This window comes from Gadus morhua, chromosome 13 (assembly GCF_902167405.1).
Source record: "Gadus morhua chromosome 13, gadMor3.0, whole genome shotgun sequence".
NCBI classification, from domain to species: domain Eukaryota; kingdom Metazoa; phylum Chordata; class Actinopteri; order Gadiformes; family Gadidae; genus Gadus; species Gadus morhua.
In genome coordinates this window covers 25,861,312-25,884,827 of record NC_044060.1, presented here as the reverse complement: position 1 = coordinate 25,884,827, position 23,516 = coordinate 25,861,312, and the positions used below count along the sequence as shown (strand labels likewise).

The window sequence follows — 23,516 nt, the reverse complement described above, 5'->3', positions numbered from 1 at the left end:
AAGGAATACAAATCAACAACTCTCAACACAAAATTAGCCTATATGCAGATGATCTATTATTATACCTACAAACCCCATCCCTCACTCAATGAAACCTTCAACATCATTAACAATTTCTCAAAAGACTCTCACTATACAATCAACTGGAACAAATCAACCATACTCCCGCTATCTGGAGACGGTGAGAACTCTGTAGCCCACGACCCTTCCCTCCCCCTCACCACAGGCAACATAAAATACCTAGGTATCACAATTTCCCCCAGGCTGTCAGAGCTATTCAACCTCAACTATGCCCCACTCATCAAGAAAATAGAAGATGATTATAAACGATGGAACAAGCTACCACTCACACTCATAGGCCGAATTAATACAGTCAAAATGAAAACCCTCCCCCAGATTAATTACCTATTCTCAATGTTACCGACAACCCCAACAGACAATTGGTTAAAGAAATTAGACTCTCTCACCACCCACTTTTACTGGAAAGATAAAAAACCAAGGATAGCACTCTCAACACTCCAGAACTCAAAACACTTAGGCGGACTGGAAGCACCCAATTTCATGCACTATTTTCTGGCAAATCAATTACAATACCTATATAAATGGACTCAACAACAGACACATTCCAACCCATGGCTCGATCTTGAACAAAAATTATGCTCCCCCAACTCAATCACAGACCTCCCCTTTCTACCACAGTCAATCAAAAAATTGGACTTCTACCATAACATCACAATATCCACAACTCTGACAGCCTGGTGGAAAGCCAACAAAATCACCAAATCATCACTAGCACCGTGCAGGCATACACCCATCTGGCACAACCCGGACTTCCGTCTGCACAATACACCGATCTATCTCCCCAAATGGCAGCAAAAGGGCATTACCCACCTCCATCACGTTTTTGAAAATCACAAATTTATGTAATTCAAAGCAATAATCCAAAAATGTGGGATTGGGACAGACCAATTTCTCCACTACCAACAGCTTAAAGCCCTAATCAAATGCAAATTTAAATTAACCAACACCCTACAACCTTCCAAAACCAGCGAACAGTTACTGGACATACCCAACAACCCCAAAAAACTTATATCAAAACTCTACAGAATCATCGCCTCATCTAGCCCCACAATAACGCTTCCGAAAAAACAAATGGGAGGGCGACTTAACTCTGTCTCCCGACCCCGATTTCTGGACCCAAATCTGCAGAAACGTCTTCACTATGACCACCAACACTAACTTACAACTCATACAATATAAAACTATCCACAGAACACACATCACTCAGAGTAAAATGTTTAAAATGGGATTATCTGACACAGACACTTGCTCACAGTGCGCTTCGGGGAGCATTGACACCTATTTCCATGCAACTTGGCTCTGTCAACCTGTTCACTCTCTCTGGACCACAGTAACTAACACACTATCTTCGGTCCTGGACTGCAGAGTCCCACTGTCTCCAGCACTCTGTCTCCTAGGAGACACCTCAGATTCCCCCTTCCCCTTAAAATACAAAACCCCAGTCCTTGTCTCTCTAGCTATCACCAAGAAAATAGTCTTTCAAAACTGGAAATCTAAATCATCTTGCCACTTCAACCATTGGACCAACTTAATCACAGAATTCATCCTGACAGAAGAAACTGCTGCATATAAAAAGAACAATATCTCCGCCTTTAAAGAAATCTGGAATCCCCTCATAACATTTCTACAAATTCAACAGTTAAGGTAAGCCATGTACATTCGAAGCCCCCCCCTCACCCCCCCTCTTCCCCTCCTAACTCTCTCTAGTTCCCCCCCACACACACACGTTCCCTTTCCCCAAACAACACCTTATAGCTACACACTTGCATATACCTACCCTACACACATAGCACCATACTCCTCCTTTCAGACCACTACCAGTCCACATTTCTCCACCATTTGTCTCTGTCTGCCTGTCTGACTGTGCGTCCCTGTGTCTGTCTGTCAGTATGTATGTTAAAGCTTGTTTCTGTGTTTTTCTTTCTTTGTGTCTGTTATTTTACTTTTTTTTTTGTGTGTGTGTGTCTTGCGCACTTGGTTATATGGGTTCGGAGCCACTTCAATCTCTTTTTTATCTTCTTTTTCATTATTATCATTATCATTATTATTATTCTCTCCTATTTCTTACTTTTGTAAATCAAATTTTGTTGAATAAAAATAAAGTTGTCCTCCAGAGAGGGGTGGTGGTGGTGGGATAAAGAAAAAAAAAAAAGTGCTTAATAAATAGATTTGATTTTATTAGCATTTTACAGACCGAAGGGATTTTTATATGTTTAGTATGGTCCACCACCGTTGCTTCCCTCCCCATAAAAACCCCCTCTTATTCCCGCTCTCCTTGCTTGACCGCGATTTAGCATCTAGGATCGATTGCTCTTCCTTAGGTCCCTGGATGTTAACACTGAATTTCTTACATTGAATTTTGGAGCTGACTTTGGCATGTTGAATTTGGGGACGTTGAAAATATTTAAAGGGATTCTTCACCGGTGGAGATATGAAGGTTATATGAAGTAAATAATTCTATGCATTATAAATGTGCAAAAAAAATTGAAATCGGTTCATCCTAGCCTGAGAAGAGGCAGAACGTGTCCCTCTGGCTCAAAAGTAAGAAATCCTCCAAATACCACAGTGCATTGCGCTCGCTGCACCAGCCACGTGTTTCTGTTTGGAGGAGGAAGGACCCATGGTCCTAACGCGAGTGTGAGCATGAGCAAACTTTGTGTAAACATATCACCGCATCACCATCACCTGAGGCTTAACCTCAACAAAACCGAGCTCCTCCTAATCCCAGGGAAAGATAGCCCACACATCGACTTACTGGTCACCGTTGAGAACATCACTGTATCTCCTTCTCCTACTGCCAGAAACCTCGGCGTGGTATTGGACAATCAGTTATGATGCACCGCAAACATCACTGTGGTGGCCCGATCCTGCAGATTTGCACTTTACAAAATCCGCAAAATCCGGCCCTTCGTCACAAGGGAAGAAGCTCAGCTTCTAGTCCAATCACTGATCATCTCCCGCCTCGACTACTGCATCTCACTCCTGGATGGAATTCCTGCCTCTGCGATTAAACCCTTGCTGCGCATCCAGAATGCGGCAGCACGCCTCGTGTTCGACCTATCGAAGTTCTCCCATGGGACTCCCCTCTTCCGGGACCTCCACTGGCTCCCTGTAGTAGCTCGCATCAAATTTAAAACGATGGTACTGGCATACAAGGCAGTCGATGGAACTGCCCCTGCCTACCTCCAAGCATTGGTAAAGCCACACACCCCAGCTCGATCCCTCCGCTCAACTACCGCAGCTGGACGTCTGGTACCGCCATCGCTAAGAGCTAGCAAAGGTCGATCAGCAAAGTCACAACTTTTCTCGGTTTTGGGACCTCAGTGGTGGAACGAGGTCCCTGCCGTTCTCAGGACCGCAGAGTCGCTCACTATCTTGCGAAAAAGGCTCAAGACTCACCTGTTCAGAGTCCAACTCGAATCTGATTAGCCACCCTCCCCCTTCTGGCCACCATTGTACATTGTATTGTGTTGTATTGTATTATAGTACTTATCTGTGTAGCAATGTTGTGTAGCAACATTGTATTGTATCGTGTTGTATTGTATTATAGTACTTAACTGTGTAGCAACTGCAGTAGCTGCTATCATTGCTGTAACACGGGGAATTGGTTAGCCTAGCAATTGTTGTACTTGCACTTGGTTCTATGAACATCCTTACTGTACCGACAGCGATATATTGTTGCACTTCTTATGACAAATGTACTTATTGTAAGTCGCTTTGGATAAAAGCGTCTGCTAAATGCCCTAAATGTAAATTTAAATCACTGATACGTTGACTAGTTTAGACTTCTGCCCTCGTTTTTTCAAACGCATCATTTGTATTACTGTACAGCATAAAAACATTTGCTAATTACGGTAGCTTAGCATATCAAGTATTTGTGCTCAACCTTTGCTCCCCAGTTGAAATAAGTGTTTATCTTATACAGTAGGCCTACTTTAGTATAACAGCACTTGAGTTAGTAAACAAATCACAACAACCAACATGAATTTGAAGTTTTATTCATGAAATAATATGAACTATTTACGAAAATAAAACGTGTAAGGTGACTTCACATGACTGCAGGTCCGACCTCTGAGTCCAGCCTCCGAGCCTACCAGTTCCCTCGGTCAAATGTCTATGGGAAATAACATGAGTTTTTTGAATGATCGTTCATAACAATCTCTAGGTGGCGAAGAAGTAAAAGCTGCGTCACGTTTTGAGCTACACACTTTTTCCATCTATTTTCGACTGGGTTTTGGGATTGTCGGTGCCGTTACAGTAGTAAACAGCACCGACATTGTAAAAACCCAGTTACTGCAATCATGTGATTGGCTGAAAACGAGGGAGGCATCTGATTGGCTACAGAGAGTTCCTTGTTGAAAAAAATGCATTTGTGAATCCAGCCACGTCAGGAGAGTCTCAAAAATCCACATATAAATACAGACCAGTTCACACACAAATGCAAACAAGTTCACATATGAAAAGCGTCTTGTAAATTCAAGTTTAACAGTTTGTATATAAATGTTACAACATCCAAATACATTTTGATGAAAATTGCAAAGTTCTTTTTAATTCATATATTTATGGATTTATATTACATTTATTTAAAACAAGGTACAGTTGTGTGTGGATCAGAAATGTGTTTGTGAAAATTATTTTTATTTATGGATACATTTTACATTTATATATACCGATATCGATTTGTGTGTGCATTGAAATGCATTTGTGAGAAGAGAGTAATTCATATATAAATCACAAAATATATTTGTGAAACCTTCTCTGTACAGTCATTATTACTGAGACTCTTCTGACCCCATATGCGTTTGCTGGGTTATTAGCTCCGATGGCCTGGACAACACAGGAAGCCAATACCATCTAAGAAAGAAAGAGCACAACATTAGCAAAGCAAGATAAATAATGCCTTGAGTAGCCTATACAGCATTAAACAGACTTCAAGCTAACGTAACGTAGCCTATGCTCTGCCAATAAGATCTGTGACTTTCGGATAACTACATTGTCACGTTCCCCGGGACTCAAAACTATTGCAGCCAATGTGTTAGCAAAAAAACAAACACTTACTCTATGCTCAGATGTCTGTTTCTCCCGGCGGGCTTTGGCTGGCGTTTCCAAATCACTTTCTGGTTCCGGAAATATTTTTGTTCAAATGAGGCGTTAAGCCAGGGTGAAAGGTTACACACATGGCCCCGTCCTCGCCAGATTCATTTATTCTAGAAGAAACTTGCATCGCTGAAATTCGCTGCAGCAAAGGGACTTTGTTAGGCAAACAGAGCAGTCGGCTCGCTCCGGCTCCTCGTCCTCAGCAACAGGCAACGCTTGTTCAGTAGCAGCCGCACCAGCCTCCTCCTCTATTTGTGTCAATTCTTCCTGGCTGTATTCTGGCTCGTACTAATAGCCCTGATTGTCCGAATCCAACAATAGATTTTCAAAATCCACTTTGGCTGTTTCCCATTGCAAATTTGCTTCTGCCATGGTAAGAGGTTTGTGTCGGTCTAGTTCTAGAGCTAAGCACTGAATAAAAATGGCTGTCATTGTGTTTACACCTCGTACGTGAGCTCCCGCCCCCCCCTAATTCCTTATTGGTGGGCTTACAAATTTGCAGAACCAGTGATTTGTAGTCCTCGACCCTTCTAGCAGGCAAGCAAAGTTCTCCCGAGATGACGTCAAACGCGTCATTTGACGTCATCTCGGGAGAAAAGACTGGGTTACTGTACGTCGACACCAGAAGCGAATTGAGCGTCCAAATCGCCGGAAGTCATTCACTTTCTATGGGCAAGAGCGACCAAAGCGACCAACGCTACCAGCGGCCAAAGTTGAGCGACCAGAGCGTCAAAAAGAAGTTGAAAACTTTTTAACTTTATGCAAATGACTATGACGCGCTTCAGCGGCCAAACACTGACAGCCAATCGGAATATAGACGCTCTTCGCTTGCGTGGATCCCAGGGAACACCGGCAGGCACATTGGTTCCTACCTACCTTTATTCACTCACTGAACAAAATGTCGGCTGAAGTATTAATCGCGGCTGTAACTGGGCACCCGGTGTTGTATGAACCAACCCTTTTTCAGTTCAGAGATCGAAACGCCATAGTGGTTTGGATACCAAGTGATGACAAGCGGGAGTATTTATACATCTAGAACGTTCGTATTTAAGCAGGAATCATTTTCATTTGCTCTCCATGCCACCAATCTAACCAACCAATCGCGTGTAGCATGCCTAAAACAAAACCAAAAAAGTTTGTGAAATCGTCACATAAACAAACTAATCGACAAGACGAGGGATAAATGACAAGGGATATACTGTATCTCTTGTCTTTTATCCCTCTATTCCCTACTATTCACGGAGCCTGAGGTGAATAATTGTTAATTAAATAGTCTAGATAGATAGATAGCCTAGTCAAGTCTTTATTAATACCAAACGACACAAATCGTCGGGAATCCATTTAGGTGGATCGGCCCACACAGGACAGTAGCCTACAAGACCACACAGAACAAGACTGACTGGACATACACACAATACATCACATTACAACTAGACACGCGTTGATAGATAGACAGACAGATAGGCCTAGATAGATAGATATGTTCCATTATTTGCCTTGCGGAGCCAACCAGTCCTGTGCACGTATGCAAATTAGCCATGTGCGCCAATGTCTATTTGTTTTGAGTGCGACGAATGAGTGCAGATCATGATTTGCAGATGCAGATCAGTGAAACATATTTTAACTAGCCTACTACAGCACGCAGGGCTTTTTGTTCTCGGTTGTAATTAGCCTACATTTTAGGATTTTTTTTATATTGGGGGTAATCACTGTCCTACTTGTTGTCGAAGCACTTTATCCAACAATCAAAACCGTTTCGGCAATATGGCCAAGGTGTATGGGAGAGTTCACTCTTTGATATGGCTGTCTGTAGGGCCTACTCAAAGCATACGGCTCCTTTAAATGCGTCTGCATAATTGAATTGTACGTCATGAGCGACTTGAGCGACCAAAGCGAACAGAAAAATTCGCAGCGAAACTTTGTGAGCGACCAAAGCGTCTTTGACGCTTTGGTCGCTCCTGGTGTGGACGTACAGTTAGATTGAGGGAATTTTTATTTTTATGTTACAATAGATTTTATAATGATGGAACGCCGGTTCTGAATGGGTGAAGTATCCCTTTAAGTTGAATTTTTGAACGTTGAATATTTGATTTAGAATTTTTGAACGTTGAAAAATAAAAGGTGAAAATGATTTGTTGAAAATGAAAAGAGTTAAATTCAGAGGCAAAAAATCCAGATACGATATTTCAATGCAGTAATATTCAGTGCTTAAATTCAATGGCTTTTTATTTTCAAAATCCGATGAGACAGATTTAATAAGAATGCCCCTGGCCGCAGGAGTGTGCGTGAACTCAGGGCAGGTGGAGCTACATTACTATGCCTCTATTTATCCTAGACACATGTAGATTGTTTAATTCATTGTTTTAGTAGTGTTGTTTTTTCAACAAGGTTTTGCAGTGGCTCATCTATCAAAATAAATGCTTGTATTCCACTGGCTATGTGTGGTCAAACCTCATATTATTCATTGCACTGAATTGAGGATGTCTAACTTGGCCTACTGGAAAACCAAGGTGATCATATCTTCTTCCTTCTATAATTTGACAAATCTATAATGTTAGTGTCAATTAAAAAAAAAAATCAGCGTCAATCCCCGGCTTGTTAACAGATTACAATACTAGACATCTTCCATGATTAAAATTAAACTTGAGTTAGCAAATCACAAGATTAAAGCTAGGCTGGCAGTTAGCCAACAGTAAGCTAGCCCTTCTTTATTCAGAAGATTTCCAACCAAAACCAAGATAATTTCTACGGCTGTATTTAAACAAACACTTGGTCCGAGTCCAGCGCGGTTAAGGCAGAGCTTCAATCATGTAAAGCTGGTCGCACCTGAGGCGAGTAGTAGATAGACAACATATGTCGAAGATTCCTTTTTGTTCTGTGTTTAAAGGTCCCATGACATGCCACCAGATATGGTGTGATTAGAAGTTACAAGCCGTTTTGTAAATCTGCCCCTTATGACATCACAGGTGGGCGTGTCCAACTAGATCAGGGGTCTTCAATTAAAATTGAACAAGGGCCAGTTACTAAAAATTCCTTCCAAGAAAGGTCCAAACCTCTCACCTACCACGTCCTAATAGCCTACTTTTTTCAAATACAATCAACACAGCATATTTCCTTATAATTTCAGATGTATTTATTTTCTATTTCCAAATAGCTTTCTTTTAACCATGAAAAACAAGTTAGACAAAGTAACACATATTAACATTTCAAGTAAACAAAACAGGTACATTAGGCCTGCATTTCAAGTAAACATAAAAAGTGCATAAGGCTTACATGTCAAGTAAGCAGAACAGGAACACTAGGCCTAAACTTCAAATAAACACAAAGTGCATTAGGCCTACATTTCAAGTAAGCAAAAACGGTACACCAGGCCTACATTTCAAGTAAACAAAACAGGTACCCCATCTGTAGTGACTGAGACAACCTTTGTTAGATCAATCCCCCTCTTTGACTGCATCTCCTTAATAGCCTCATAAATATCTTCTCATCTTGTGTGTGTCTCAAGCAGTGTTGGTCAAGTTACTTGGAAAAAGTAATTAGTTACTGATTACTTATCCAAGAAAGTAATCCAGTTACTTTTCTAATTACTTATTTTCAAAAGTAATTAGTTACTTTACTAATTACTTTACTTAGTTACTTTTCAAAAACACACTAGCTATACACAACCTGAATACGCTTTTTTTAAACTTGTTTTTATTAGTCTCAAACTTTTTAACTATGCACATTGCAAACAAAAAAATAAATTAAATGCAACAGTCTCATTTAAAGAAAATCGTTTTGTTGCGTATACACACCATCATTCGAATAGATGTAAATAAAATACAGCCATAAAATAATTAAAACCAAAGTCTCTATTAACATTTACATCTTTAACAGCTGCAGTGCAGAGAGGAGTAATGCGTTTACCAAAACAGAAAATGCTGTTGCATGCCACATTTAGGCTGTTCTAATGTCAAATAAGAGTACGTGTTTGAACTGTGTGTGTGTGGAAGGATGTGTTTCATAGATAAATACATAGATATTATATATAGTTATATGCTACACGTGAACCTCCTAAGATGGCGCAATTTGATTGGTTCGCTATCTCGGGATATTGGGCAATATCCCATGATTGACATCTCAAACTCTATATTGTTTTCATCGCAAAATGTCAGCTGATAACAACAAATAAACCTTCGGTCTCGTCGGATATTCCCCACTATTCACTTCGCCTTTGGCGAATAACTGTGGACTAATAGCCTCGATAGATAAATAGCCTAGTCAAGTCTTTATTAATAACAAACTACACGTCGTGAATTCATTTAGGACGGTGATTCGGCTCACACAGTATAGCCTACAAGACCACACAGAACAAGGGAGACAACAAGTCTGACTGGACATACACAAAATACATCACATTAAAACTAGACCCATGCGTTGATAGATAGATAGACGGATAAAGAGTATTAAATATGTTTTATTATTTGTCATGCGGAGCCAGCGAATCCTGTGCACGTATGCAAATTAGCCATGTGCGCCTAACACAAGAAAGACGTATCTGATCTGTTTACTTCTAGACGTTGCGCCGCTATAGGCTACGTCATTGTCACGAGACAGTCTCACAAAGCAAATATGGCAAAATCCCAAATTATTTTACCGTCTATGGCAAAAATAAATCACGGTTTAGTAACGCAGTAACGCAGGCTGCTTGCAAGAAAGTAAAAGTAATCGAATTACAATTTTTCCAATTGTAATGCCTTACTTTACTCGTTATTTGAAAAAAGTTATTGGATTACAGTAACGCCTTACTTCTAACGCGTTACTGCCCATCACTGGTCTCAAGTGGTGTTAGACCCGACAGGTCCTCAAAGATCTCTTTCTTGTCTTGATGAAAAAAATCTCACATAAACCAAAAGCTGGGCATTATCCGTTACAGCTGAAGACTCATCACGGCTAAGGATGGGGCACTCTGAACAGCCGCATCAATCTGTGACAGTGCGTCATCTGATAACATTTCGGATTTTCTGGTTGTCGTTTGATTTATTTTTTCACACAATTCATCCCTTTGTTTACCTTCAAGTAATGTCTCGGCAGTGGCGTTCAAGCACTCCTTCACAACAGTCGCGTCACTGAAAGTTTTTTTATGTTGCCCCAAAATCCATGCAATCTTAAGTGAGCATTCATTTGCACGTTGCTGGCCTGTAAATTAGTGTGTGAAGACTGGTGTAGACCTCTCATACTGAGCTCTCGGCTCGGATATTTTCCACGCTCTTAATTCTGACTTCTGGGGATTTCCTCGAAGGATCTGTGCTTGGATTCGTAATGCCGCTTAATATTCCCGCTTTTTATCCAACAAAGACACACAAAAAACCAGACCTTTGTTGGTCTGGTTTTTTCAGACCAACAAAGACACACAAACTGCCTTGCGGGAGAATGAACATGTATTGGTCAGTCCATTCATCTTTAAAATGCCTGTTTTCGTGGTGAACTTTCCTAATTTTCGAGCAAGCCATTTTCTCATTCCAAATCGCTCTTCCGGTAAACAAACGATTTGATTTGCTATTTTTTGAGTGACGCTATTACGCACATGCCGTGACAGACGGAGGGAGGGGGGGGAGTTCGGTGAGCGCATGATCTTGATGTTCTTTTTGCTGTTTTTATGCTGTACTACGGACTATTCTGCCATTCAATTTGTATTTAAGTGAGTAATGTCTTTATTAACATAATCATGCTTTGTATAGTGAAATCATAAAAAAAAAGAAAAAAAGAACCATATTCTTTTAAATTGGCCATGGGTCCGGATAGGACCGTCACTTGGTCCGGACCCGGTCCGCGGTCCGCCGTTTGGAGTTGCCTGACCTAGATGTATGACGGATAGATGAGCAAAGTTTGCTACAGTCTACTGGGTAGGCTGGTAGACTGATCTATCCAAGGGGCAGATTTCCAAAACGGCTAATCACACTCATACCTGGTGGCATGTTATGGGACCTTTAATAAAATAGTTCCCAATGCTGGGTGATTCGCAAGGAGCCAATTCTGATATGTCGACATTCAATCCTATCGAGCGGTAAACAGGAAAGTTGACAGATCATCACAGACATCAGGAAAACAGTTATTTTATTAACTTTTTTAGATGATAACTAACTGAATTAAACATTCAGTTCGTTACAACTATCAATCTTCCTTAAATTGGGCCAGTTCAAAGTTGTGAAAAAGTGTTAAGAGTCTTAAGGTGCGCTCACAACAAAATAAGGGCGATTGTCCGACCTTTGAGAATTTGGTTGAACAAATGCATGTAGACCAAACAATCGATCATCAGAACAGACAGCCCCAATCAATTCAGCATGTCTTAGTGTCTGAAGACTACAAAAGAAAGTCTCTTTTTCTTTTTAAATTGAAATCTCACACACATTCTCCTAAACACAGCCACACAACATTAGGGCTGTCCCGAATGCCATTTTTCAGGCTTCGAATACTCGTTGGTTTTTCCGAGCGAATATTCGAATACTCGTTCCAGATAAAAACATCATCAAAAACAACATTAATAATCCCTATATACTCCCTGGAACCGATTTTGACAGTATCTGCATATTTTGTTGAAGATTTAATAGCTTTTGAACGTTAATTAGTAGGCCTAAGTAGGTTGAAGTTCCTTAGTTTTTCCCCGTGAAAGCGAACAGCTGTTGCTCCGTTCCAAATCAGATGTTCTCTGCCATCTCAGCCCTTACGGGAGCTTTTCAATTCATCCTGGAACGTGCATCTTTTCAGGGAATTTGTACAATAAATCCATAACAAATACCGAATATTGATTGTCTTATGTGTCCACATTATATCCATTATATTGAACGGGTATTCCCAAGACGCTCACGCTCTGCAGCATATTCGAATAATTCGGGCCAGCCCTACACAACATCACACAAAACAGCAGGGACACTACAACCAAATGTGTCCACAGGAAAGAAAAGAAAAGGGAAGAAAGGCAAAAAGATATATCATTATTATAATCATAATAATAAATATAGTTGCAAGCATCCATGACAATTTCCAACTGTATGGCCGACAGTATGACCATATGACCGACAGTATGACCAACAGTATGACCGACATAATGACCAACAGTATGACCGTATGACCTACAGTATGACGGACAATATGACCAGCAGTTTGACCGTATGATCGACAGTATGACCTTAGAATGCCAAGGGCAGATTAGAGTATATTTTGAGAAATAGAAGTCAATACGTGGAGGTATGGTGAACTTGGTCGGTATGGTAATATGGCATTGGTATGCCTTAAAAACGGGTTTACCGGAAGTAAAAGGGATACTTCACCGATTCAGAACCGGCGTTACCTATCATTATAAAATCGCTATTGTAATAAAAAAAAAAGATTTTTTTCCCTCAGTCTAACCCAGTCTTCCCTCAGCCCGGATTTCCTGATCTAAATTTCTCCTGAAATGACGTCAAATGACGTGTTTGACATCATCTCAGTAAACTCTGCTTGCCTTCTAGAAGGGCCGAGGACTACAAAACAATGCTTCCGCAAATTGGTAAGCCCGCCAATAAGGAATGAGGGGGGGCGGGAGCTCACGTACGAGGTGTAAACACAATGACCGCCATTTTTATTCAGCGCTTAGCTCTAGAACTAGACCGACACAAACCTCTGACCATGGCAGAAGCAAATTTGCAATGGGAAACAGCCAAAGTGGATTTTGAAAATCTATTGCTGGATTCTGACATTCAGGGCTATTTGTTCGAGCCAGAATTCAGCCAGGAAGAATTGAGAGAAAGAAAGGAGGAGGATGCTGCGGCTGCAGCTGAACAAGCCTTGCCTGTTGCCGAGGACGAGGAGCCGGAGCGCGCTGGAGTGAACTGGTGGTGTACCTGTTTGCTCTGTTCGCCTAAGAACACTAACACAGAGTCCCTGTGCTGCAGCGAATTTCAGCGAAGCCAGTTTCTTCTAGAATAAATGGCTGAATCTGGCGAGGACGGGGCCATGTGTGTAACCTCTCTCCCAGGCTTTACAACTCATCTGTTGGATATTGGATACATATTTCCGGACCCAGAAAGTCAACTGGAAACGCCAGCCAAAGCCCGCCGGGAGAAACAGACTTCTGAGTAGGGATGCACCGATATGAAAATTCTGACCGATACCGATATCCGATATTAAAATTGCTGTTACGGCCGATAACCGATATTTACCGATATCGATATTAGTATAAAAACAAGTTTCTATGATGATTTTGTATACTGAAGAACATGTAAACACTGTGAATATGAAAAAGTTATTTCTTTCTTTATTTACCAAAACTTCAAAATACATTGTTTCTTCAACAAGTTACAGGGCATCCATAACAAACACAAGTTACTAACAGTGTTAGTTTTAGGCTACTTTTACAACTTGCATCTATGAAAAAGTTTGGATCATAAATCACAATAACGATCACAAATCAAAATATCTTGACAAGGTTTTATAACTTAAATCAAATTTGCCAATATTCATGGAAACCAGACACTTGTCTAATAAATTACAAAAAGTGTGTCAAGTTTAAGTCAATTTCAACTCAAATCTGTGAAATAGGCTAAATCCAATATATCAAGGGAGGTTGGTTGTAGTCTTTTCACTCGGTTCTAGCCCTACTGTTGATCCGGAGAACCGAGCGAAAAGACTACAACCAAATATAAACATACCCGCTTCCGGTTCCGGTTTCCGTGGATTTCCGGGATTACGGAACGTCAAATAAAACACAACAGAAACTGTATTTCGCTACGATAATGTATATAATGATTTGACACGGCATCCTCCGCACATTACTTCAGCTTTGCAAGTACTGCATATTGCATTTCGAGTACATTCATTTGAGACCGTAAAAAACCTCCAAACCGCCGACATTGATTATTTTCAGTTAAGGTGACAAACACTCCTGTACTGCCTCTCCGTGCGTCTCTGGCTGCGTCACTGACAATGTCACATGACCAAACAAGCTGCGCATGGGCAAAAAACACACACAACGGCAACTAGACTAGGAAATAAATATCGGCTGTTAATATCGGACGAGTTTTACTTATCGGGCCGATGCCGATATGTTAAAAAATTACTAACATCGGCCGATAACGATATCACTGCCGATATATCGTGCATCCCTACTTCTGAGCATAGAGTAAGTGTTCGATTTTTTTTACTAACACATTGGCTACAATAGTTTTGAGTCCCGGGGCACGTGACAATGAAGTTATCCGAAAGTAGCCGATCCTATTGGCAGAGCATAGGCTACGTTCCTTTAGCTTGAAGTCTGTGTAATGCTGTATAGGCTACTCAAGGCATAATTCATCTTGCTTTGCTAATGTTGTTCTCTTTCTTTCTTAGACAGTATCGGCTTCTTGTATTGTCCAGACCATTAGAGCTAATTACCCAGCACCAGATGGGCAGTACCGTGGCTACCAGGAGACAGTAGATGCTCAAGATGAGCTGTGACTATTTTGACTCTAGCAAACGCACCCTGCACGTTTTATTTTTGCAAATAGTTCATATTTTTTCATGAATAAAATTTCAAATTCATGTTGGTTGTTGGAATTTGTTTACTAACCCAAGTGATGTCATAGTAAAGTAAGCCTACTGTTTAAGATAGACACTTAATTCAACTGGGGCGAAAAGATATACTAAGCTACTGTAATTAGCAAATGTTTTTATGCTGTACAGTGATATACAAATGATGCGTTTGAAAAAACTAGAGCAGAAGTCTAAGCTAGTCAACGTATCACAGGGATATGTTTACACAAAGTTTGCTTGTGCGACCACTCGCGCTAGTATAACGGATCCTTCCCCTTCCAAACGGAAACAGGCGGGCGGTGCAGCAAGACAGTGCACTCTGGTAGTTGGAGGATTTCTTAATTTGAGCCAGAGAGACCACTTTCTGCCTTTTCTCGGGCTAGGATGAACCGATTTATTTTTTCTTGGTAGGGATAGTAGGGATGGGCGTGAGGAATCGATTACTCAAATACTCCTCGTTACAAATGAACTCGGTTGGTGGACAGGCAAACTCGAGTTTGCATATACACACACAAACAAAGTTTTCTGAAGCAAATGTATCAATTTTCTTTGCGGCGCCACTAACGCATGCCGTGGGCACAAAGCAAATGAAATGTATCAAATTTCTGTATGGCGCGTGCCGTGCCGTGTGCAGGCACGCCAGAATTCCAAAAAGTTAAGAGATGGCGGTTAAAGCAAAGCGCAGCGAAGAATTGAAATACTTTAAAGAAATAGGAGATCATAAGGTGAAATGTAAAATATGCCAAGCGAAATCGAGCTACCAGAGTACTACAAGTATTATGCGGCAACATATGCTCCTGAAACACAACGGTGAGTTCGGGAAAGCAGACCCGCAGCAACCAAGTGTGTCGGCTATTTTCACCGCCGCAAGACGCGTGTGTAATCCCGGCCGTGTAGAGAAGGTCCCAACGCTGAGTATTTCCATAGTCCATTTGCTGCCGTTTTATTTGCAGCTTTAAATTATTTGCAATGGTGAGGCTACTTGTTTTTTTTTTGGTTTTTTTAAACCGTTACAGGCCTTGGTTCGACGTGATTTAAATTGTGAGACGCATATTTATTTTTGTAAGGAAAATGTGTTTCGAAAGTTTGCAAAAATAAATAATGATTACTCTGATAACTGACTGTTTTGATGGAGAATAAGCATTACAGGTTTGGTTGGTAATATTGCCGTGCCCATCATTAGGCCTATTCCTGCTGCAGATGCGTTGCATTCTAAAAATAGATTTGATTAAACGAGTACTCGATTGATCCTCGAGGAATTCCGTTGATCACTCGAGTTTGGAATTTACTACTCGTGCCCATCCCTAATACATAGAATTATTTACTTGTTTCTAAAGCATACTGTGTCCAAATCCACTGCAAACAGACGTTTGCAAAATTACGTGTGTACCGCTTTAAGGCCAAGCCTGCATTGTAGAGAGGCCGCGTCTCAGAAAGGCAACTTCAAACAAATGCATCCCATTTTTATTTTCAGACATCGACTTAAAATTTGGCATGGGTATACAATGGAATCCACCCTTTGTAGCCATATTCGGCCGAGCAGCAGAGCCTATGTGTTGTTGAAGCAATGTTAGAGCTGTTTAAACATCGGAGATATGCATGTATTTCTCTTTAAAATGTATATCTCTGCCATCTTTAGCCTTATTGCTATGAATTTCAAACCATATAGTCCCACATAGGGCTGCAACAAAGAATCGATAAAATCGATAGAAGTCGATTACTAAATGTTTTGGCAACGAATTTGGTCGTCGATTCGTTGTGTCGCGCGATTAAAAAGTTAGGGCGCAGCACTGTTAAAAAGTTCAGGCGCAGCACTGTTTACAGCCAGCCGCCGACAGGTTGGTTCATGTTTCTTGCACGCCCACAGCGAGCTTTAGTGTGAGCGACCACAGCTTGTATTTTGGGCATATCTTAAAACTGGACTTTAGGCCTACATGAAAGTGTTGTACCTTCACTGTCTTTGGGTTAAAAAAACTCCTTCAACTCAGTCTCCGTCTAGTCCAACCGAAAACTCTGTCAGCTGCTGCTGCTGCAGACGTTGTGCAGACGGGCTCGGAGTCGGCACCGCGTGCATCAACAGTCATTCAAAGCAGCGGTAGTAATCACACAACCGGACGGTGTAGAAAGTCCCGTCAGGTAAAAATAGTAATGCAGTTTTTAAATCCATGTTAAAATCGGCAGGATATAGAGCTAGTTAGCTTAAAAAAAAACAACTGACCAATGGTCACAAACAGTGTACAATGTGATGTGTTCAGGTCGGCTCAGTAATATGATTGATGCGTTCAAATGCAACAGAAAAATAATTATAATAATTGAGATTTTGGTGAAAACTTGTTTTCCCAGTAATATAAAATAGATAGTAAAGATAGACTTATGACCTGTTTAATGTCCTATCTTGAACTATCATCATCTTATCAGCAGTTAAAGCAATATTACAAGTTCTATTTCAAGGAGTCTCGAAAATGGTATCAATAGGTTTGACCGGTTAACCATGGACATCCCTTATATACATATAAAAGTATATCATACATTGTATGTTTTTCTTTGTGTTATTCCATTATGTTTTTTTAATTTTTTTATTATTTAATATTATTTTTAATAGTTTCGGGACGTTGGAGCAATAACCTGGTGTTTTTACACTTCAGTCTGCACTGTGAATTTGAAGTAATGTTCAGTTTTTGAATAAGATGCGGCAATTCCAAATGTTTCCTTTTTTTATCCGATTCATCGATTAATCGAAAAAATAATCAACAGATTAATCGATTATTAAAATAATCGTTAGTTGCAGCCCTAGTACATGTGTGCTGAGATTGCAGCTTTTACCACTTTCGGCATCAAGCAGTTAATGTGTGCGTGTTAAGTTTCAGTCATTGCCTTACGTCTTAAGGATCTGACCATATGGTTCAGACTCTGAAAGTTGTTCATCATGACGAATGGTGCATGTATAACAAGTTTCATGCATATTTCACTTTCTCAGTTGAAATGGCAGCCTTTTGAACCTGTATCCCAACTCATTTTACGAGTTCTACAAGCCTGCCCATTTTCTTAACTTTTGACCATGTCGTTTTTGAGATATGGCAGATTTTGTGAGAAAATAAATAAATGATAATAATAAATATAACTGCAAGCCGAGCAAAATGAAAAGTCAAGAACACACTAATGGAAGATATACATGGAAGATATATAAATATGACATAATTATGAAGAAAAGATGTTGATGAAGATGTTTCCCTCAATGCAATACTGTGCCTTGCTTTCAGGTGAGTGGGCTGCAGAGCAATGGCCGAATGTGATGTTCAGCTTGTTCATAATGCTCATGAACAAGCTGATGAAAATGTCATTCTGAAAATGACTATTCATACAAGCACACAACATCAAAAAAACTCCAAGCACACATTTCTCAAGTGAATTAAGGGCTTTCTTAAAAGCATATACCTGAAAAATCTTAGAAATTCTGGGGAATTTAAACATTTGTAGTCAAGAACATTGTCGGAAGACAGTTAATTATGAAAGAAAAATGGTTCACGAAGAAGTTCCCCTTAATGCCATACTGTGTCTTGGCAGTCAGATTCTTGGAAACTAAAGAGGAGGAATGTTAATTTCCTGATGAATTTCAGGTACTGTTAAATGTTGTGTTTCTTGAATGAGTGGCAATGACAGAATATCATGTTGAGCTTGTTCATAATGCTCTAATCGAGATTCGAACCCTCAACCTAAGGATCACCAGTACAAGGCATTATGCCGTTGAGCCACTGACATTGCTGAACTGCATAAAGCCTCATTCACATAGTGAAATTGTCTATTAATAAGCGCACATCAAGAAAACTCCAGGGACACATTTCACAAGAGAATTAAGGGCTTTCTTAAATGAGTACAGATCTGAATATTTGCAGTGTCAATGGTATCAACCTAATGATAAACAAATATATGACAATAATGATGACAAAATGGTCATATAGGAAAAATGGGCTGAGAATGTGGACGTTTGGCATTTCTATGAAATTGACCAGGGTGAAAAGGATTCATCCGATTTTAGAGATAACTAGAACTGCAAGCAGTTATCCAGGGGTCCAAGAAATGTGCATTTTGCCGGCACAACGCGAAGCATGTGTTCAAAACGCTACTGTGAACCTCTGGATAGATAGGTTTTGGACTGTGGGAGGTTCAGTGTGGGAGTTATAGCCCAAAACACGTTTTCAGAACATTCCATTGGCCAATTAGGAGATATATTATTTCGTCGTTTTTGGCGACCCCTTCTTGTGAAATTTTCCAATGAGAATTTTCCTTTGCCAAATAACTCCCGCCCACATTAATAATTCTTGGCCATATTTTTTATATAGACTGGGGTTTGCCCCTTGATGGTTTCCTTTGAGTTTGAAGAACATTCCTTAGGCCAATTAAAAGATATACAATTTCCTCATTTATTGCGCCCCCTTATGGCGAATTTTCCAGAATTCTTTAACGAAAGCCATTAAGGGTATCGCCGACATGTGTGCAAAATTTGGATAGTAAGAATTTGTCTATTTTTTTTTGGGGGGATTTTGGATTTTAGACGTAAAACGTAGCTAAGCAACAAATATTCAAAACACCAGCGTTTCGTCGTCGAAGGTCGTCGAAGGTCGGATCAAAAAAGTGTTTGGATTTATTTTTTTGTGTGCGTCTGAAGATCTCGTGTGAAAAGTTTGGTGTCGATTGGGCAAGAGAGGTGGGAGGAGTAGGGAAAAGGCAGTTTAGCGGTTTTCGCGATTTCGCACAAAAAAATAGACGCAAATGGGCGTGGCCTATGCCAAAAGATGCAGCAGACTCCAGTGAATCTGTGTGTCTAACGTCTTGGGGACGTTAGACACGACTGTGGGAGGTTCGGTGTGGGAGTTATAGCCCCAAACGCGTTTTCCTTGGTATAGCGCCACCTAGTGACCGGCGTGTCTGGATTTTGTCGTCTGCGTAGTCGGAAGAGATCTGGATCTAGTCATGCAATTGGCGTGGCTGCACCATTTACGGTTTGGGCTGTGGGCACACTTTTAGGGGGGTAAGAATGACAAGAAGGCCGTTTCTCAATTCGCGTACTTGTGCGTGCTTGTGTGCTCGTGGACTCGTGAAACGTCATCAGTCGTTGCCCGAGCACTGTTCCAATTCGAAGCACGCATCAAGCGAGTACTGTCGTAAAACCCGGAAGTGTTCTTGATGCGTGCTCGATCTCGCTGTTTCACCGAGCATGCATCGGAGGTGGCTCTTGTGTGCTTGCAACCGCTATAAATCCCAGGATGCATTTCGCACTCGCAGCAGTACGATGGCGGACAATATGGAGAAGACGCACAACTGTAGCTTAAGTTACTCTTAACCAGAGGCGGACAGAGTACACAGCTTCCTTACTTGAGTAAAAGTACAGATACCCCTTGCTCAATTTTACTCAAGTACAAGTAAAAGTACTACAGTCAGATGTCTACTTAAGTAAAAGTACTTGTTTTTAAAAGTACTTGAGTATCAAGAGTACAAGAGTATGTTTTCTAAATATTGCATTACTACTGCCACAGTGCTTACATTAATGTATAGAAACGTCCTGCATGGAGTTATGAAAAATGTTAACACCTTGGATAATGTAAAAGGAATTTTAAGTAAAATCAAGTAATTTTCATCTTTTTACCATGGCAATAGCACAATAGTATACAGTATAACAGTATACTCAAGAACATAAAAACAATTGCTCAGCTTACATAAATATGCAATATCCGAAAAGAAAATTCAGCTAACAATTCTATGTATGTGTGAGTTTCTCAGTTTTTTTATCAATCAAATCAACAATCGTCTCTCATCTAATTCTGACCATGGAGTTGGCTTTGGCGGAAAGCGAAGGTGATTGCTGATAGGCTGAAGGCTGTCCTAATCAGTTTGAGAGGGAATCACGTTTGAGAGGGAAACAACAAATTGAGGGTTTCCGTGATTTTTCTTTTCTCCTTTTATTTTTTATTTTTCAGAAGGAGTAACGGGTACTCACGGTTATGGATAGAAATGTAACTGTAATGTAAATGTATGAGTAAAAAGTACAATATTTGCCTCTCAAATGTACCTGAGTAAAGTCATGAGTACTCCCAAAAAATGATACTTGAGTAAAGTACAGATCCCTCAAAATTGTACTTAAGTACTGTACTCAAGTAAATGTACTCCGTTACTGTCCGGCTCTGCTCTTAACTTATATATATATTTATATAATATAATAATAATGATGTAAGATAATCCTATTTCATCCTAGACAAACCACAAAGCGGCGCTCAATGTTCAAAATACCGGAAAAAACGAATAGCTCACAGCAACATATTGAAAAAAAGAACTATGAACTAGTTCATTTTTTGGAACTGGGAACTTAGTTCAAAATGTTGAATTATGAACGTTTAACTGAACTAATTCATTTTAAAATTTGTGAACTGAACTTTGAACTAGTTCACGTAGAGAGTGAACTTTCCCAACACTGTGTATAGGCATCTTTCACGTCTCACCTTGAAGGTGAAGTCGTGATCAAAGTAAATACGCGCGTCTTACTATTACTTCCTTCTTTGCCCAGGCACCTTGCAAAATGTTATTGAGGAAGGCAACAATAATCGGCCGAACAAAGTTTTTACGTTCTTGATAAGTGCGATGGGCACGAATGATGTTCAATTCTCAAGGCACTCAAATTTCTTTAATCAGCTGATAGAGAAATGCCATGATGTCATTCCCTTCACTCTCCAAATAATCCATCTATTCTCAAAATTCGTAAATTCGAGACTTCACCCATTTCGTGGTTTTCTGATTGTCAGCCTCGGCATCATCCAAATCACTCACCCAGACCTCCAGCTGATCAACACACATTGTTGACGCATCGAGCTTTTGGCTCAAATCAGCTATTTTTTGGATAATCGTTCTAATATCGTGTTCAGTCACTTGATGAAACTCTTTCAGTTCCTCTTTCAGTCCATTGAACTCTTTACTTAAAGTGTAATTTTGGTGAAAATTGCAGCCAGGGTCTTTTTCGGCATGACGTTGATAATCTAGTATAGAGCTTGCCTGGAGCAATGTAACAGCCCAAATGGCTTCCATGTTATTATATATAAATAATATTATAGAGGTGCCAACAAATTTAACTTAACAGTAGGTAAGTACTACAGTTTCCAAACGAGCGAGTCAGTTTTGGCTCCCCCTCCTACGTAAGAAGGGGGCACATTTGAATATAACCTCTCACTTCCCAACCCCCCTCCAATCAGAGCATAGCTAATAATTAGAGCTTTCAGTTAAACGCGTTATTAACGGCGTTAACGCAAACCAATTTTAACGGCGTTAAAAAATGTATCGCGCGATTAATGCAATTATTTTATTTAAAAAAAAATACAATTTTTTTTTTTTTTTTTCTTTGGCTCAAAACAAAGAAGCAGTAGCCTGACTGCTATGTTCAAATGACATTTGTTCAAAGCAGTCGTTTAATTGCACTATAGGCTCTTTTTAAAATAATTAAAATGAGAAGAATTATGGGACAAAAAAATCAAGGGATATTTAGCATAGAAAAGAATTTGTGATCAATTGCGATTAATCGTGAGTTAACTATGACAATAATGCGATTAATCACGATAAAATATTTTAATCGCTTGACAGCTCTACTAATAATTTGTGGACCAGCGGACGAGCAGCTCGGGCGGGGGTTGAGCTCGGTGGTAGCCCGGCAGCTCAGCCCGGACTGCTGCCGAGCTCTCCCAGCCGGAGCTGCCGATGGCAGTCCGGCAGCTCCGGCAGGTGTACTCCGGGAGCTGAACTGCCGTTGGAGCTTCGGTGGCAGTTCAGCCGCAGTCCGGCAGGTGTACTCCGGGAGCTGAACAGCTCCAGTGGGGACGGCACTGCAGCAGACCAGCAGCTCAGCTCCCAGAGTACAATCCCTTTCTCCTCCATGGAGAAAGGGATTGTACTTAAGAGACGGCCAAAGATCCTTTCCCCCAATTCTTCTCAAACATGGCAGAGATAACCACCACTACGAGTCTTTACTTGTTGTTGAAGTACCAGACTGAGACGTCAGACGCAGTCTTTATGATTCATAATATCATCCGAGGCGCACATAGCTTTTGGCCGTGATATTAGATATAATATTATATAAATATCTATACATTATATAATAAAAATATTATATTACATAGATATAGAGCTCCAGGAGTCTGCAACGGCAACAATCACTTCTCCTCCATGCTGTGGTTCACTCCGTCTGCTCATTGGTCAATGGGCAACAGCTCATTTGCATTAAAGCTACAGACACCAGAAACAGCGCATTCTGAAGGGACTGAAACAGAGGGGAATAGCGGTAGGCGAGATTTTTTTTCCTCAAAGCTATTTACAACAAACAGCTTCAAAAACATGTTTTCTGGAACTCATTACTATGTTTACTTGTTGGGAAAACACAATAATATGTCTCCTTTAATTCGGCAAACAGTTTGTGCATTTCACTTGAGTCAACCATGCTGAGGTTTGCGTCTCCAGCGGTTTGTTTGTTTGCAGTTTTCTTCTTTGGCTGATACTTATTCAACTCCATATGCATTCCGGAGCGAAGTGCCTGGCAGTTTTTGCTGCCAGGCATTATTTCTAGTGTTGCACCGATGCCATTTTTTGGCTCCGATAACGATACCTGGCTGTGCAGTATCGGCCGATACCGATACCATACCGATACCACTCTGTTTGAAATTGATGTGTGTGTGTGTGTATATATGAAGAGCTGCATACTACTTGGATGTAAAATCATTGCCATCATGGCTTTGTCAAGCTGCTGCCTACCTTTGTGAAGCAGGAAGACTAATACA

The 23,516-nt window shown here is 40.5% G+C and overlaps 1 protein-coding gene across 1 annotated transcript in view; it reads right to left on the bottom strand.

The window, feature by feature from the left end:
• Positions 1-23,516, bottom strand: part of coro1ca (coronin, actin binding protein, 1Ca) — a 105,065-nt gene that overhangs the window by 39,906 nt on the left and 41,643 nt on the right. The gene's annotated exons all lie outside the window — the stretch shown is intronic.